The sequence below is a fragment of the Megalopta genalis genome, chromosome 8 (genome assembly GCF_051020955.1).
Source record: "Megalopta genalis isolate 19385.01 chromosome 8, iyMegGena1_principal, whole genome shotgun sequence".
In the NCBI taxonomy this organism is placed as follows: Eukaryota; Metazoa; Arthropoda; class Insecta; order Hymenoptera; family Halictidae; genus Megalopta; species Megalopta genalis.
In genome coordinates, this window is record NC_135020.1 from 6,763,730 (window position 1) to 6,779,382 (window position 15,653).

Genomic DNA, 15,653 nt, shown 5'->3' on the forward strand with positions numbered 1-15,653 from the left:
AATACAAACAATTAAAGAGTGCGAAGGGTGCGGTTTCTCCAAATTTTTTCGGCAGTTTCGACCGACAGCTGTAGAAAATCCCGAGATCTTTAGCTGCAACTTGACTCTGTGTTAAGCATTATGGCACTATGACGCGACACAATACATCTAACATAATCTACTAGATATGGTTTATATGGACTTGCTTTAAATCGGAATAAAATTCTAGTCTTTCGTTATTGGTATTTGAACATTAACGCGATGTTAGATTTACGGAGCACAAAAAACAGCTATTTTGTATTAGTTTATAAAAGCAACGATAAGATAATTATTATGATTTTTAACATGTGTTGTTGCCACATTTGCCGTAAGTAACGTATAAATTGAATAAAGAACTCATAAATTTATCTTTACGATATGAATGATCGTAAATTAAAAAATTAGTGACCCGACATTTCGACGGGTTTCGTAAATCTAGTGTTAAAACATGCGATAAATATGAGTCATCTTTTTCGTCTAGAAATTTATTAGCGACAAAGAAGGATTAACTGATTTCGATAAGATTTGCAGCGTGCGTATAAATTACGGAAATCAACGGACCGCATTGTTTAAATTTTACAGGTTCAGAAAAATGGTTAAGAAATATCACTTTCTTACTTGACACAATTTTCCAAAAAAATATATCATATATTTGTTCCCACAGATTGACATAAAGCAAACTATTACAAGTGAAAATACACGATTTCCTTTTTTAAGAATTGCGAATATCGGTCGTATATTTGGCAATGTCGTATAGCCAGAAGTTAAATAATCGGTAATAAAAATTAATACAATCGCTATTTCGCTCATGTACTTGTTGCTTTCCATATTGTCAATCTTCTGACAATTCTTTTAACACTAGATTCACGGAACCCGTCAAAACGATGGGTCACTAACTTTTTAATTTGCGATCATTCATATCGTTAAGATACATTTACGAGTTATTTATTCAATTTATATGTTACTTACGGCAAATGATACAACAACGCTTGTTAAAAATCAGAATAAATGTCTTATTGTTACTCTTATAAACTAATATAAAACGGCTGTATTTTGTGCTCCGTAAATCTAGTGTTAATCATCATCTGCATCTATAAACCAACGGAACCGTCGTTTCCTCAACTTTAACATTTACTTAATCGACACTTCAATTAACTTTACTTACCTGTTGTATTTGAATTAACAATTAAGCTTGTATTATTAAAACATATCACACCATCCGAGTGTAGGAATTCAAAATTGAATATTTGAATTTCACGTGGCGAGATCGAGAACAAACGACGATCTTCAGACGCCGCGACGCGTGCCGTGAAACTAATCAGGAATTCGATGTAAATTTCAAATACGTCTATTCATAGGTGAAGCGAACCACGTCTAAGATTACAGGAGATTGCGGCAGCGAAAAGACGTTCGCAGTAAAGAACCGACATCCGTATACATACATCGGATTCTTTATTTAACGATTATTGAGGATAAGTTGCTCGGCCAGCGAGCACGTGAATTTCGGCGAGCATTTCCTCGCGCGATAAACGTCGCCGACGGAATTACGCGAGTTCTCGGCTGAGCTATCGTACGCGATGCCACGCGATCACCGTTACGGCGCGGCGAGTCGCCGCTTTCACTCGAATTCTATGGTTTTTTGTGTCGAGTTTCTGTACGTCGAGCAGTCCCGTGGTCGTCGCCGGTTGCGCGAAATAGGTTTCGAACGCGAAAATGGGCTCCGCCGCGTTGCCCGCGGAAGAAAACGACGAGAAAGAGAAAGAGACGGAGAAAAGAGAAGAGAGAAGAGAACGAGAGAAAAGAGAAACAAAAAGCGGAGAAAAAGAAGAGTAGAAAAGAAGGCTGGCCGCGTATCAGATCGGATCGGATCGAACAGCTGCCAGACTTTCGTACACCGATTCTCTAAGAGCGACGTAAACGCGCGCGCATCGGGGACTCATTCCCTTGGCCGAGGTTCGTCTGGAATGCAGAAAGAAGGGGTGGGTAAAAGTAGGGTGAGAACGATGATCGCAGAGGGGAGGATGGCCGGCCCCGTGTGTGTATGTGTATGTGTGTGTGTGTGTGTGTGGAACAGCAGTCTGGCCAGTTGATTACGATGCCGAAACGAGTGCCTGGCTGGCCGGCCATCTCTCCAACCAGTTTCGGACAGCGTAGAGCGCGTCTTCTCGGCTCGGGAACGAGGCCTACGCGCAGCACAAGTTCCTTCGCGCGTGGAGACGGCAGCTCGAGGCTTCGGAGGAACGAGCGAGAGGGTTGAACGCGGAGAAAGAGAGGAAGAGAGAGAGAGAGAGAGAGAAGAATAGATAGAGAAAGACGAGGAGAAGGAGACGAAGGGCCGAGCGACGAGGAAGAGGCGAATCGAAGTCGCGGGCCGGCAGCGCGAGAAGAGACGGAGGAGGCGACAGCCGAGAGCTTAAGTTTCGGTTTCGTTCGTTTCGCGCCTGCTCCGCGTCGAACGGGAGCCGAGAGTGAACGCCGCTCCGCGCCGGAACGAGCGGTCGAGGGAGCAGGAGAGCCACGCCGAGCGAAACGGAGCGAAGAAGAGAGTGAAACCGAGCGACGGAGAGGAGCTCGAACGCTCGGCTCCGTCTCGGCGAAGAGAACGAGACCGAGTCAGCCGCGGGCCGCAGGAGAGAGTCGGGGACGGGAAAAAGGTGAGAGCGAGCAAGAAGGTAAAGCTGCGGTCGTCGGCGAACGGAGGGTGGAGAAGGCGGGTAGCAAACGGTGCGAGAGCGACGGAGAACCAGCGGGAGGGACTGAGAGACGGCGAGAGTGGGGCACGGCGAGTGCGAGAGAGAGAGAGAGAGAGAGAGAGAGAGCAAGAGATGGAGAAGGAGAGAGGGAGAGCGAGAGATAGAGAGAGAGAAGGAGACGCCGAGCAACGCGGTCCGGGGGTTGGTGAGACAGAGAGAGAGAGGGGCGGACGAGCGAACAGACTTCACCGGAGCGGTGCGCTCTGCTCCCAATAACGACTCTCGCCCTCAGCCAGTCGCGCGCGAACCGCGGAGCCGCGAGCATCTCTCCGTTTCTCTCTCTCGGCCTGCTCGACGGGATTCCGGCGTTTCGAGCCGCGTGCACGTGCGAACGGGAGAGGAGACCGCGCGACGGAGAGACGGAACGAGGGGAGCGAATGGAAAACGCCGTCGGACGAGCCTGACTGGCTCCAGGGAACAGGGCTACCCTTTCGGTACCAGCGAGCGGGGTCATTGAAGGGACACCGAGAGACACCCTGTTCGAAAGATAGATAGAGAGAGAGAAAGAGAGAGAGAGAGAGAGGTCAGGGATCGCAGGCTTGCCGTTTGTCGCTCTCGGCGGGACCTTCGACGCCGTAGCCGTAGTCCGCAGGGGTGAAAAGTCTTCGGAGGAGCATGCACGGTTCGCCACCCTCCGCGCTAACGTGTTCCCGGAGCTAACGTGTCTGTCTGCGGATCGCGGGTCGATCTTCGCCAGCCACGATCTCGTCGTGCGCGTCCGAGGATGGCTGCGCGCCAGGCTTAGGCTACCTGGTGCTCGAAAACGGTTGTTCGTGTGTCGGGTTTAGGGCTGAGCCGGGCCTAAGAGCGGCCCGAGAGGGGTGCCCGGGGTTACCGCGAGACGAATTCGGGGTTATCGGCTGGTGTAATTGGCGCGGTATCGACTCGCCTTAATCGCGTCTCGCGAGTGGTGCTCGCTGCATCCGGAGATACGCGTGCAGCTGGTGACCGAGTGAGGGAAGAGCGGAAGGCGGTCAAGTGACAAGAAGCAACGACGACGACGACGACGACGACATCGACAACGACGGGAACGACGACGGCGACGGGAACGCGTGTTCTAGAAAAGTGCGAACTGGTGGAGCGATCGGAGCGGGTTACTGGGCGGTGCGAGGCTGCCAGTGCCGAGCGGACCGATAAGAGCAACAAGAAGAACGGGACGACGAGCACGACGACCGAGAGGAAGGCGAAGAGGGAGCCCGTGCACACCATAGAGGACAACGCTGTTGCTATTTTCGAGCCCACCAAATATCTCGGCGCACTCGGTGCGCTCCGCCTCGCTGCCCGTGGCCAGCCCTGCCGCCGCAACCGTCGCAATCGCCGCAACCGCTGCGACTGCCGCAACCGCGCGGCGGGCTCTTTCTTCGGCTCTGGTACCGTGCCCGTGCCCGTGGCCGCGTCCGCGTCCGCGTCCGTGTTCGTGTCCGCGTCCGCGTCCACGTTCTTCCGAAGCGCAGCCGATTCTGCGCCGATGACGCATGGCCCTGACCAAACAGGGCGAGAGAAACAGAGAGATCAAGAGAGAGAGAGCGAGAGAGAAAGAGCGCGAAACACCGCGAAAGAGAAGCCAGCGAACCAGCGAGCCTGCAGCCCGGTCAGCGGAAGAAACACCGAGAGATCCGCGTATGACAGGTACGTCCCGACTTGTTCTTGCCTTTTCGCGAAACGCGCGGTCCCGTCGTGCTCTCTTGACCCAGCATCCGCAATCTGGACCGTGACCGTCGCTACCCCCGATCGCTACCGCTGCTCTCGTCTCATCCCCCGTTTCACTGTCGCGTCCCGTACCACGATCGGACGCGTCTCGATCGCGCCTCCAAGATCGACGCGCTCCGGATCCATCGAGATCGGATGAATCTCTTTCGTGGATTGATGGATCGCTGTCTAATTTAACCCTTTCGCTACGGCGGGCCTCGCCGCGGAGTCCCTCGTGTAGAACGGAGCACCCTGCCGAAAGCAGGAACATTAAGCGCGCGCAGTCTTCAGCATTCGGGGCCAAGTCTTTTGCTTCAAAAACGTTGGATTAATATGACCAGATTTATTACAATTGATCGTAGTTTTTGGTAGATGATAGCGTCTGCGAACGGAGGAAAGCGAGGCGATAGCCCTTGTTTTAACTTTTGGCTCCACTATTGTGACCGGTGACTATAGTCACCCGTCGTGTATAAGTGGCATCTTGTGGCCGATGACTATAGTCACCCATCGTATGCGGGTGTCGTTTTGTGGCGGGTGACTACAGTCACCCGTAGTAGCGAAAGGGTTAAGAAGCTCGCGTGGAATGCACGCGTTTTCTGCGACTTCCGAGCAGCAGAATCTTTTGTTAGCCTTAGAAATCGTATGTTTCGTTTTCGACGAATACGTACCAAAAGCCAGGATTGCTTTTTAGGGAAGCAAATGGTACGACCAATTAACCCTTATCTGTCCCTCGTGTCGGTGCGACACACTTTCCACCGAGTCTGAATGAACGGTATGGTTTACGCTTCGTTTTATTCAACCACGCGAATCGTTTTATTTTAGCTCTTGCAATGTTTACAATGTTTTGCATGCCATTGCCGAGAGCCGCATTTGTTTTATTGTTGGTATTTATGAACAATTCGATCGACAATGATCTTTGTAGACATTTTTACCAGTACTTTCATTTCAGTCAGCACTGAAAGGATTAAACTTGCTAGATTTCCTTAGACTGGCATCCTCGTGGAAGTAGTTTACAAAATTCTGCATTTATCTTTCATTTGCACTGATCTTTTTTCGACACTTATGTTAGGGGTAGATTCGATTAGCGCTCGTGAAGTAATAAAACATTAACAAATAAATTATCATGCTGTTTGTACCCATTCATTTATGTTATCCAGCAACGTCGAACAGCTTTTCTGGCTGTTTTGGGATAGTCTAATGTGTCTACAGAAATCGTGGAAACGTTTCATAGGCAATTATAAAACGAGATCATTTGTTTGTGCTTATGTTGCAATGGGAACACGTCAAGCTTGATTTCGGAATAGAAACTGGTCACTTCGAATGCTCCATAATTTCTGTTTTAGACATTCGAATACAACTTAACCCTTTTATTCGCACTGTTGGTCGCACGGAAAATAATTTACTCGAATAAAAATGATAGAATATAAAGAATATAATAATAGATAATAATATATAATATAAGAATATTATTAAGAATATATATAAAGTGTTTTTTTCATAGTTTATCGACGTATTTCTTCCATATTCCTTTCTACAGTTATTAGCAATTATTTGACAATATATGTAGTCATTTTTCGAAAAATTTGTTATTTTTAGGTAACCCTTTGGAGTCTGATTTATTTTTCAAGAAATAACAAGAAATGTTGATTTTATCAGTGTAGGTCATCCCTTTTAAACGCTAAGGGCTGGGACATGTAAACAAATATGTGCGTGGTATGCAATCTAAGACTGGTATAATCGTGTATTGTAGAAAAACGGGATTCATTTTTCCCAACAGACGTACGAAATACATAGGTGGGACATACATATATGTCCCGATAGACTCCAAAGGGTTAAGGAAATTTTCACTTCTTTATCATTATTAAACTCCATTGAATTCTGGAGTCTTGCATCTCGTCTTTGTCAAGTCTTCGCTTGTCTATGCATTTTTATGCGCTGAAAAAGCACAAATATGAGCAGCTTAACAACCGGTAAAAGTGGTATTTCGCTAAAAAAGCTCCATTTTCAAAGTAGTTAACAAAATGGAAAGACGTGGAAATATTCGAGCCAGCACAAGTAACCGACTTCAAACGTCTGCCGGGAGCTGAGCAAATAAGACGGTGCCTTGGAAAGCTGCAGCGAAATAGGACCGGGCACCGTCACCCGAGGGGCTAATCCTCAAACAGCGGACCGAAAACAGCGACAAGGCAGACTGCGAGTCACTTTTGACCCACCTCAGAATTTTGATTACAATAGACCGCAACCTTTCTCTCTTACGAAGAAGATATGCGACGCATTGTCATTCGGTTTCATAATTTTCATTGTCCGTCGATCTGCCAACGATGGAACACCTCCGCGAGAGTCGGCGCATTTAGCATCGACGTATCAAAGCGACGAACGCGAAGACGTAGCCTCTGATACCGAATACATATTTGGTTCTTCCGAAACTAGTTTTCACAATGCGACTGCCCCGTTATTGTTAGACAAACTCGGGCACACGCGGACACGCCACATCTGTCGTTTCTTAACGTTTTACAATGTACCGGGCGCCTCCATTTATCGGCGCGCGCCGCCACCGGTTTCTTTAACTCCGAATCCGCATTGTGCGGACAAGTCGAAAACGAATCAAGTTCGAATCAAGATCCAGTATCATCTAATGGTACACGCGAAACGTGCATAGAACAAAAGCCGTCGGCGTCGGTTGGTCGAGGTTTGCATTTAACCGCGATGCAAGAGGAACATTAAGCTTTTTACGGACTTTTTTCCGCGTTAACGAGGGAAATCAACTCGCGTTACTTCGACGCGCGTTAACCGCGCGCAGGTGTTCGCGGCGCCGTTCCCTTCGATTTTATTTCTTCGATTTTTCCATTTTCGAGCGGAACGCGTTCGCATGCGGACGAGAGGCAAGAAGGCTGGATCGTCGAAAGCGACGTTCGGTTCGCGCGCAAAACAGAGATCGATGTTGCGGCACGAGCAATACGAGGACATTAGTTTCTACCTTGACTTCGGGCCTCCTCGACGCGCCGCATGGCTCGGATACTCGCGTAATGCTCTCGACACGCGACACGCGAGCATGTACATTGTTTGCGCGTTTGTCGAAGATAAGGTGGAAATCCGTCGCGTTTAGTACAGCTCCCGCAGCACCGTGCACGCCGCCTAGTATTGTTACTATATCGTATTTATTACGCAATAAATGGCCTTAAACACTATAAGTGCATAGGTCTGCAAAAGTGCGTGAGAACGCCGTCGCGCGGCCGTTGTAAAACTTGACCTCAAAACGGAGCCACGTTGAAGCGCTGCACTGAAATGAAATAAATAATAGATGCAATTCTCGACCGTAGATCCCCGCACGCGGAAGAAAAGTGATTTGCATCAATCGCATAAACGGAGCAGTCGAATTTGAATTTCTTTCTTTCTTCGATGACGATTTTCATCTGTTCGCTGTTCTAAAATCCACCTGATCGATCTTTTTGTCGTAAAGTGCAGCAAACCCGAAGAGTACGGTATGTTACGAAGGTGTTCGACGAAATAATGGAATTCTTAATAATATAATAACTCTTAATTCTCTCTCTCTCTCTCTCTCTCTCTCTATTAAGAATTCTATAATTCTATAACCTATTAAGAATTCTATAATTAAGGATTATATAATAATTCTTAATAATAATAATTCTTAATTCGTAATAGGAATTGAAACATTCGAATTCCAGGTAGTGTTTAATAAAAGATCATTTATACGTTGTGATAATACACGTGTAAAGTGCACTGTGGATTATGACGTGCATATTATACATATATTCTTATTATATCAGAATAAAGCACAGTCTTTAAAAATTTGCACCATGTCTGTTTTCAAGCAGCTACCAATCTGTTAACAATAGTTGCTGGTTCAGCAAGTGTCTTGTTTTGGTTACGAATAATAGGTAATAATCGAATAATAGGTAATAATAATCCCATTGTTGCCTGGCTTGTTAAAATGAATGCTTCGTCTCGTTATGCTAGGTAAACAAACTCCGCTTTAAAACCTCATCCTGCTTATCAAGATTTAGGGCGATTGACCCGCTTTACAGAACATTTTAATTCGTCAACAATAATAGCGATAAGACAGACATATTCGCAACTTATGCTACTAAATCTAAAACAAATCTTCGTAAACTAATTACCTAATTTACTGATTCTCTGCTATTTAAAATAAAATGTTTTCGTTTCGATTATTGTAAAACTGTCTGTTTAGCTGTAGATATAAATAAATTAAATTCAAATTGAATTAAATTAAATTTGTATACCAAAATGACACGGAAATTAAAACTCGTCGTTTTATCACGAAATTGATGACCGCTGCTATATCTCGTTTCTGAACTGAACGAATCCGCCAGTCGAGTTCAGAAATTCGTTCGAACGATTTTTCCGCAACATCGAACCTTTGCCCTTGCGTCGAAGATCGAATTAAGTTCAGGTGGGCTAAATAACAAGGTGGCCCGTAAGAACCGCGAAGCAGCGTCGGAAATTGCAGCGTTGCAAGACGAAGTACAAAATGAAGTGCCTTGGAACAATCGCTTGCGTTACAGGGAACTGTTGGAAGCTGCTATCTGCTTTTCTATCGGTTATTATCTCCGATTCGGAAGAAGAGAAATCGAAACGGGATGCCGCGCGGAATGAAGCGCGTTGCTAGCGCATTGCAAGCGTGTTGCTAGCGCGTTACTAGCGCGTTGCTAGCGCGTTGCAAGCGTATTGCAAGCGCATTGTAAGCGCGTTACTAGCGCGTTGCTAGCGCGTTGCAAGCGTATTGCAAGCGCATTGTAAGCGCGTTACTAGCGCGTTGCTAGCGCGTTGCAAGCGTATTGCAAGCGCATTGTAAGCGCGTTACTAGCGCGTTGCTAGCGCATTGTAAGCGTGTTATTAGCGCGTTGCTAGCGCATTGTAAGCGCGTTACTAGCGCGTTGTTAGCGCGTTGCAAGCGTATTGCAAGCGCATTGTAAGCGCGTTGCTAGCGCATTGTAAGCGTGTTGCTAGCGCGTTGTAAGCGCGTTACTAGCGCGTTGCAAGCGTATTGCAAGCGCATTGTAAGCGCGTTACTAGCGCATTGTAAGCGTGTTGCTAGCGCGTTGCTAGCGCATTGTAAGCGTGTTCCTAGCGCGTTGCTAGCGCATTGTAAGCGCGTTGCTAGCGCGTTGCTAGCGCGTTGCAAGCGTATTGCAAGCGTATTACCAGTGCATTACCAGCGCGTTGCTATCGTGTTACTAACGCATTGCCAGCGCGTTGGAAGCGCATTACTAGCGCGTCCTACCTCAACAATGCTCGAAACAAATCGGTTCGCGCTATCGACACCGTATCTCGTGCAACAGGTGAGAAGTTGCACGCGTCGAATTCGCCGACAAGCTTCCTCGCCAGTATTTCCACTTTCGCGCACCGGTGCATCCGAGTCACGTACGCGCCAAGTTGCAGCGTCGTCGACGAGCTTCGTGGCGCAGGTTGCTGCGATGCGCACACGTTGCCAGTCGGGAGGAGATCAGGTACCGTTAGGCATTCCGGTATAGATCCATCGTCGGAACATGAAATTCGAAATGGGCCGATGAATATTTACTCACCCGTCGCCGGTCCCTTCCGGTTTTCCCAGGTACCGTCGAAAATTCAAATCGACGTCCCGACAATCCTGCTTTCATTCCGAACACTTTCATCCGTCTAGTCGGGACGATACTCCACAGTTTTTGCACCCTTTCGTCGTTTTCGCTCCTCCTTCCTCGGCTTCTCCTGGCTTCTCTTCTTCGCTGGACTGCAACGGAACTAATCGAGTGTACCTGACGATGGAATGCAATGAAACCATGGCGTCCAAGATTTAAGTGCTTAGGCTTAAGGGGCGGTTTTCTCAGGGACGAAAGAAACCGGGCGGGGGCGTAAAGTCGGCATCGTCGCGTCGTCAATCCGGAAAAAAAAACCGGACAGCTTGAGCACACCGCAGCACAGTAGTGTCTTATGTCTTGTACAGTTTTGCGTAAAGTCTTGTATATAATTATACAGTTACACAGTAAAATACGGGATACGCGGGAACACTGTATCGTTACTCGGAACGACCACTTTATTATACAAATAAAGCAGAGTTGGGCAAGATTGTATTTGGATGGCGATTTAAAGATATGGACTACCGAATACACAATTTTATTCGGAACTATCGAATAAATGTGCAATCGAATAAGAATTTATCTGGATAACAATTTATCCGAATAAGGTTTGATTTGAATAAGGATTCATTCGAAAAAGAATTTATTCGCACTGGTGTTCGCGCGGGAAATAATTTACTCGAATGAAAATGATAGAATATAAAGAATATAATAATAGATAATAATGTATAATATAAAAATATTCTTAGGAATATAAAGTGTTTTTTTCATAGTTTATCGACGTATTTCTTCCATATTCCTTTCTACAGTTATTAGCAATTATTTGACAATATATGTATTAACTTTTGGATAAATCGATCACTGATTTTATAATTTTATAATTCTATAAGTAGTTGAAATTGAACTGATCCCGAACGTGTATTCTAACTGGTCCCGTAACTAGTCCTGAAATGTATTCTTATAAAATTATGTAAGAGTAAACACAGCCAACAATTATTCGCATTATTATTCGAATAATTTTACAACTACTATTCGAATAATTTATTCGAACAAAGATTTATTCGTATTATTAAATAAGAAAATAATCTACGACGAATAATCAATAATCGTTATTCGAATAAAATATTCGGCTAAACAGAATACACCCGGACAATTATCTTAGACAAATGTTTATGTGAAATAATTCAAAGTTTGCACAACTCTAAAATAATATATTTTGTACACGGTATAAAGTGTATAGTTTATTAAGGATTACAAACCTTGTATAAAGACATTTCCAACACCTGAGCGTCTCGACACCCCCCTCTTTCCCCTCAAGGCGTCGTTCCCGTTGCATTCGTCGCAATTTCAAATCTCGTTCGTAGAAGTTCTTCGTGATTGCTGGTGCGTGAGCAGTTCCGAACCCTGCTGCGCCGTAGCGTCCTTCTCGACCCAATCACGTTATCATTTGTTTATTGCTGTTCGTGTTGAGCAATATTTTTCGACCTAATTGCGATCTTGTTTCCGTGAAACACGATTGCACATAGCTACGGAAAATGTGAAGGTGGAGGGGCAATTTCTATTGACGTACATGATCATTTTCCTCATCATTGTTTCATAGTTCCGAAGAAAATTGCAAGAAGGTTTGCGATTTCTGATTTGTATAATATTAAAAACTCGTTTCGCTTTCGACCGAAGTCGCATACTCGTTTATCATATTTTACTCGTTTATCATTCTTTTTTACACTCAATCTCTTTTTAAGTCTGTGAATTCGTCGTTAATTTATATCGAGAGACCGATGTTTACTGGTTTCGAGATATATAAATTGTTCTATGCATATATAAAAAGTAAGAATCATCAAGCAAACAAACGGCGCAGTTACATAAGCGCGCGCTTATGAAACATTGACAGAAAGTTAATCGTGTTATTTGTATACAGGGTGTCCAAAAATTATTGTACAAGCAGGACATGCGGGGTTCCTGAGGTCATTTGAAGTAACTTTTGCCTTAGCGAAAATGCAATTCGCGGCTTCGTTTACGAGTTATTAACGAAAGATACTGACCAATGAGAGGCGAGATTAGCTAGTGCGAGGCGGCCGAGCCAACGAGTGGACCGCTGCCAATGGGCTTCGACCGCTCATTGGCTCGGCCGCCTCACGTCAGCTAAGTACGCTTCTCATTGGTCAGCGTTTTTCGTTAATAACTCGTAAACGAAACCGCGGATTGCATTTTCGCTAAGGAAAGAGTTACTTCAAATGACCTCAGGAACCCCTAATTTCTCGCTTGTACAATAATTGCCTTGTATATTTATGTTGTATAACAGCATCGAACCTGTACATTACGAAAGGAACTTTTCAGACAATCGAATACGTATAAAAACGGGATATTCATTTAGAACAGTTTTACTAGCCCCGCAGCAGGTTAATCTAGGGTTTTTTTTTAGAAGCGGTGACAGGTACCTATCAATCTTATTTCTCACTTGATCGAATTTAAACTGTCTCAGGATAATAGCCAGAAAAAGAATATCTCATTATGATTGCCATAAATGTGTCAGAGCGCGGTCTAAAGTTGACACGTTGCAAAATTACTTAAAATTGTTTCGACGTCGCGTCATGAAAATATCATTTTAAATCGCAAATAGAGAAGTGTGCTCTTTTAGTGAAAACAGTGGAGTTACTAGGAACTCTTACTGAGATGATGCAGACAGTTCTCTTTCGTCTAGGTAGAGATTCGTGAGAAAAGATATTTCGGAAACCTAATATCTTGTTGGATCATGTGAACCACGCCATAAACAATTTTTTCACGGATCGAGTCGGACGACGGAGAATTACGTATTCTTCAAAATACGGTACGATATTAGTGACTCCGTATGGCATCGTGTCGGCGATCTAAAGGTTAAGCAAGCCTTTAGACAAAATTATGGAGTACTTATTCAACACCTTCCACATCAATACGTAATTGAGCTAGAAAAGTGAAAGGTGAAGTTGAAGCGTAAAGAACACGATAAAAGGGTTGGTTACAGCAGATAGCAGACACAGTTCGCGCTAGAACGTCTGTGATTCGAACACCGTTATTTCGGCGGACTGCCCTTATCACGGCAAAACGATAAATACACGAGAAACAAAAAGTGTGCGCCGGTACATAAATCACTACAGCTTCGTTTATGATATCTCATTGTCGTTTACGAGCGACCCGCGCAAGTTAGTTAACGACCCAACAACGGGACGGTGGGCAGTTCCTTGGATAGAAACGGATTGCCAACCGACCCATTTTTCTCGGCATTTCCTTTTCGCCACGCGTGTCATAATTCGGTGAAAGTTGTCGCTTGTGTATCCACGAGCCGAAATCGTTCGCGTAACGTTCCTTTTTAAGTCGGCCGAGCGGGGATCCGGAGACGAGCCGGGGCCGGTTCCAGGCGATCATTGATCGTTCAGTTTTTTGGTCGTCGATGATCAAAGCCGAGCGACCCGGAGGCCGCCCGTAAATCGACTTTAAATCGCAATAACCTCCGCAAAAGCTGCGCGCAGCAGATTTGCCTCGCGTGAGCTCTCGCTCTCGCGTTCACTTTCGACCACAAAAACGACGTTGAAAAAGAACCGATCCTCCCGTGCGCGCGTATTTCCCATTCTGACCGGATCTTGGTCGAGACTATTGCTCGCGAGTTTGCTGGAACGATTAGGCCTGCGAGCCATGCATCAGTAAGTTTCTCTCGCACTATGGTTTCCTTGTTATAATTTTCGGTTATCGTTATTATCGTTGTCAATATTATGGATCAGGTACGTTGAAACAATCTTCGATTTTCTATAACAATTCTGCACAATTTAATATATCCCACCAATTGCTTGGCCTTTTGACAAGGATTATGAAGGAAAGTGGATCTAAAATGTCAACGTATGTTTAATATAATACGTTGAAAAATATTGCGTTTCGTTCATTTGTTCGCTTCAGACGTTGATGTATTTTCTCGTACATTCGAGTTGTGTTTCTTGTGTGTAATAGTTCAAATTTTTTGGCACAAATACGATACGACAACGTTGTGGGAAAAAATTCGAAACCGCTTGTAAAACAAGCGCCGCGATATCAATCGATACCGATCTTTGTAATCTCATTTATTTCGAGATTGAATTTGAGCCGTCAGAACCTAAGGCGTGTTAAATGACCCATGTCTAATTACTTGCAGACGTTTAACGCCGCATGGCAACGCGAGGGGAAAAACAATTGCATTCTAACATTTTCTAACCATTCACTTTTACCGACTTGATCGGCTAAGTAGCGCAGCAAATGCTTTCGTGTAACACGTTATAAAAAAGAAAATGATAAAAGTGTGCCTGAATTATTATGCCTCTATTCAGATTTTCGCAACGATAATAAATAAACTATGATAGAACATTTGTAAGCTGTGAATATAACGTTTTTGATTTGATTTCTGCTTTGCAATCATTGATTCAGAAAAATCGAGGCACAATCGTCGACCGCTCATTAATCATTTTTTTCGTATTCATAATAATTTACAATAACTTATAATAATTTCATAAATGCAGTTTACTATCATCGTGAACAAAAAGCACGCGTGCCACTTTAACAGCTTTTATTTCAATCGTCCACGAATTCGATCGACAAAACAATGCCTAATCAATGTTTAGAAACAGTATCCAATCGTTTTTGTCCCGATTTCGCTAACATTTCTACCATTTCACTGCAGCACGAAATTACGCAAAAATGGCTCGTTACGATTACACCGCGGATGTTTATGCGCAGCAAGAATTTTCCGCGTTGCTTGCAAAAAATGCAGGAACCAAACGGAAACACGTACTCTTTCTCCTTGAATCATTTCGCTCGGTTAAAAACAATACATACATTTACATGCTTAAAATTTCTTAATTAGTCTACCGTTTAAAATTCCACTTACTCATTATATTGTTTGTAATAAATGCGTGAAATCCGCGGTCTCTGCTTATACAGCAAACTGCTCCGCGTACGCGGTGCGGTGCGCGCAAAATAAACGCACGGCAGCGTCTGTATTCGGTGGCATTTGACTGAAGTCGACGATCCTAACGACCGAGACAGTGAGAAGTCGTTGCACGGCTGCGTGTATGCACTTTGTGGCTGTCGGCCGCAGTCGACGGTCGCACCGGAGAGGTTAATCACGCGGCACGGGTAATCGTAGGTCGTGTGGATTCCCCAGATTTTTTCGCAAGCGGATCATCAATCCGATCCCCGGGAGGATTCTTTCATTGAATTTTCAAGACCGGCGAGCCGCCGCCGCCGCCGCCTCCGCCGACGCCGCGCTTGATCGATGATCATCGGCGGGTCCCGCGTAAACATCATCTCGTGGTAAATGGAAACGGTCATTATTACACTGTCACTGCCGGTCGCCGCGAATGATTTGCATAGTCACGCGACCTGGAACACGAGAATTTCGATTATTGAACGTCGACTCGATCGCCTGTAACTTTTACTCACGCCTACTTGCCCCGCCAGTTACTTCTAGAGCGAACTTCGCGTTAATAAATTCCGATACGAATTGCTGCCACTGTATCTGCCCGCTTGTTATCCCATTGATACGCGTCTCGCGATACGGCCACGTCTTCGGCCATCGTAGTACAACCCCTGGAAAAAA

The 15,653-nt window shown here is 45.1% G+C and overlaps 1 protein-coding gene across 5 annotated transcripts in view; it reads left to right on the plus strand.

Annotated features, from left to right (window-relative positions):
• The window catches only part of Oatp74D (Organic anion transporting polypeptide 74D), a 248,904-nt gene that overhangs the window by 92,258 nt on the left and 140,993 nt on the right, over nucleotides 1-15,653 (plus strand). Inside the window, exon 1 of one of the 5 annotated variants that reach the window (XM_033478411.2) lies at nucleotides 498-4,400. The exons of the other annotated variants lie outside the window; for them this stretch is intronic. The gene's annotated coding sequence lies outside the window, so the exon portion shown is untranslated. Of the gene's footprint in view, nucleotides 1-497; nucleotides 4,401-15,653 lie in introns of those variants that run through there. 5 annotated transcript variants of the gene reach the window in all.